This window comes from Polypterus senegalus, chromosome 16 (assembly GCF_016835505.1).
Source record: "Polypterus senegalus isolate Bchr_013 chromosome 16, ASM1683550v1, whole genome shotgun sequence".
Lineage (NCBI taxonomy): Eukaryota > Metazoa > Chordata > Cladistia > Polypteriformes > Polypteridae > Polypterus > Polypterus senegalus.
In genome coordinates this window covers 6,350,294-6,353,140 of record NC_053169.1, presented here as the reverse complement: position 1 = coordinate 6,353,140, position 2,847 = coordinate 6,350,294, and the positions used below count along the sequence as shown (strand labels likewise).

The 2,847-nt window shown below is 40.6% G+C and overlaps 1 non-coding gene across 1 annotated transcript; it reads right to left on the bottom strand.

Moving 5' to 3' along the window:
- Positions 1–1,701: 1,701 nt before the first annotated feature.
- LOC120517053 lies at positions 1,702–1,815 on the bottom strand. Its single transcript, XR_005630977.1, has one exon. It is a non-coding gene; the product is annotated as a U5 spliceosomal RNA (small nuclear RNA).
- Positions 1,816–2,847: the final 1,032 nt, after the last annotated feature.

The following is a 2,847-nucleotide window of genomic DNA, read 5'->3' as shown; positions in this document are numbered from 1 at the left end:
ATGTATTGTATTACTCAGGGTCGGCACGGTGGCACAGTGGGTAGTGCTGCCACCTTGCAGTAAGGAGACCAGGGTTTGCTTCCCAGGTCCTCCCTGCATGGGGTTTGCATGTTCTCCCCGTGTCTGCGTAGGTTTCCTCCCACAGTCCCTGCAGGTTAGGTGGATTTGCGATCCTAAATTGTGCTTGGTGTGTGTGCCCTGCAGTGGGTTGGCGCCCTGCCCAGGGTTTGTTTCCTGCCTTGCGCCCTGTGTTGGCTGGGATTTGCTCCAGCAGACCCCTATGACCCTGTGGTTAGGATGTAGCAGGTTGGATTATGGATGGATGGATGAATTACACAGTACCTTTCTTATCTATTATATAGCTCCTTGCATGTCTCTCCGTTATATGGTGTGTTTTCTAACTGGTATACAGTATCTTATCAAAGCTATTAAGCACTTTGAGCTACATTATTTGTATGAAAATGTGCTATATACATAAATGTTGTTGTTGTTATTATATATATTATATTTAGGGCCTTCTGTGTCTACTATGCTATACTACTATGCTATGCCACTATATAGCACCTTTCACTTTAATTACTCTAATATGTAATGCCTTGCCACTATTTTATATAATGCCTTTTTATCTGTTATATAGTACTGTTTATATCAATCTATCTGTTATATAGCACCTCTAATATCAAATGTCTTTTGTATGTATTTTATAGTGCCATTTCTAGCTATTATATTGTACTTTTCTTAAGTATTATGCAGTGCCTTTTGAATGCATCTATTATATAGCACCTTTCATATTGATCTCTCTGTAATATAGCGCCTTTCCTATCTGATATAGAGCACCATTCACATAATACTACTCGGTATATGGTGTAGTGTGTTATCTACTAATCTGTTATGCAGTACGCAGTGCATTTTCTGGAATACCTTTCTTATTGTTAAATAGTGCCTTTTGTATTTGTGTACTATATAGCACCTTTCATGTCGTTCTGTTTGTTATATAGTGAATTTTGTATCTGACTATTATACATATCTTTTTTGCATATTGTCGTTGTACTGTATATTTAACAAATGTTTAATCTGGAATTGTAACGAGCGCAGAGGTAGAAGAGACAGGCGCACACACAGAGGACGTGCAGTTCTGAGCCCTCAGATGGTCGGCTTCATTTACCATTTAACACCTCAACACGAAAAGAGGCAAACTGCTGAAGCCGGCGTCACATGACATCTTGTCCGAGGGGATGTCCCACTTAAAGACTGCAGTTGCTGATCTCGTTGCCAGAGGATGTCAGATTAGTGTGCCAAGGATAACTTCCCTGCTGTTAGAGGCAAAGAGAAATGACAACGAAAATTACAAATACGCTGCAAAGCACCGGGACGAATCGTGCCTCACCTCCCCATGTCGCCCGTACTCCGGACCGGACGACGTGTGGGACTCCTGACCTCTGGCCCCTCATCTTCTTCACTGGCTCCTCTATCAGGCTCCTGTCACCAACTGTTTAAATAGACAGCGCCATGGGGTGTCAGCCCCTCCTGAATGGCCACTATGGGACGTTTCATTTAAACTTTAAAGCTGCTTTTTCCCATCACTAGAAATTGACAAACGAGCGCCATCAGAAAAGATGCGTAATAAAGAAAGCAGACTATAAAACGAAACGTTAATATTACATTGTCTTTAATTTTTTCTTTTTTTTGAACCATTATGATATCCTCGCTTTCGCAAGGAATCAAAAAATTATTTAAACTCGTAAATGCTTCTCTCCACGGAAATCTTTAGTAAAAGGCGAAAGATTTATACGAACTGAAGAGAAACCGGAGTATAAGAAAGTAATTTTAGTAAGGTACACCCAATGAAATTAAACTCATAATTAAATGTTGGTGTTTTCATAAAAATCTAATATCGTAAAACTACCGAATCCTTTCATTAAGGTAATTTAAAATAGCACAGAGTGTTAAGTTTCTTAATTTGTAATAAGTATTTTTTTAATAAAAAGTAGCGACAGATAGGCACAACTACCCGAACATCTTATGTGTATGCAAATTAAATCTGTTTCCACGCCCATGTAGTTTCTCTCCACGTCTTATTGGCTTGACGTCATTAAGGGGCGGTTCTTTTTCCTAACGCACACTGGTTGGGTCCGCGTTTCTCAACCTTTTAAGTATTTTCGACCAGTTTTAATCGCGCCCCCCTAAGATTTTTTTGAAAGGAGCCCACTAATACCAATTGGTTCTTTTTTAATTAATGATATACCATAGATGCATATTTTATTATACCTACTCAACTTTTATCGACATTTATCTAACTCTATATTTATTTTTCTAGTATCAGAATGTAGTTTAAGTTTGGTTTCAATAGATGTATTGTTCATATTTTTGATTCTTGTTTTCTTTTTTTCACATCTTCGCTCCCCCCTTTTTGTTACTTCGTGCCCCCCAGGGGGGCTCGCCCCACAGTTTGAGAACCACTGCCTTAAGTACTTTTTAGGTTTGTTGTTTCTTATTCTGTTGTGCTTTTGCTGACCACAATGCACTCTGGATTCTCCAGGTCAGCCACCCTAACACAGAGTGACAGCTTAGAGCAGCCGAGCCGAGTGTCTGAGTTTAAGGAGACTGCGTGCCGTGGCCTGTGCCACCATGATGCACACTGCGGCTGAAGACAGGCGCCAACTCGCCTTTGACATTGAGCCATAAGAAGGGTGAAAGACGTGGAGGCCCGCCAAGGGGTGTGGTGTACACTCTTAAAATTAAAGTAGTGCTTCTTCAGAGCAAGGCCATTTTGGGTTCCCGACAGAACCATCCACAGCAAGGTTCCAGTAGAAGCCTTGAATTATTTGGATCTGTAAATGGCTCCAT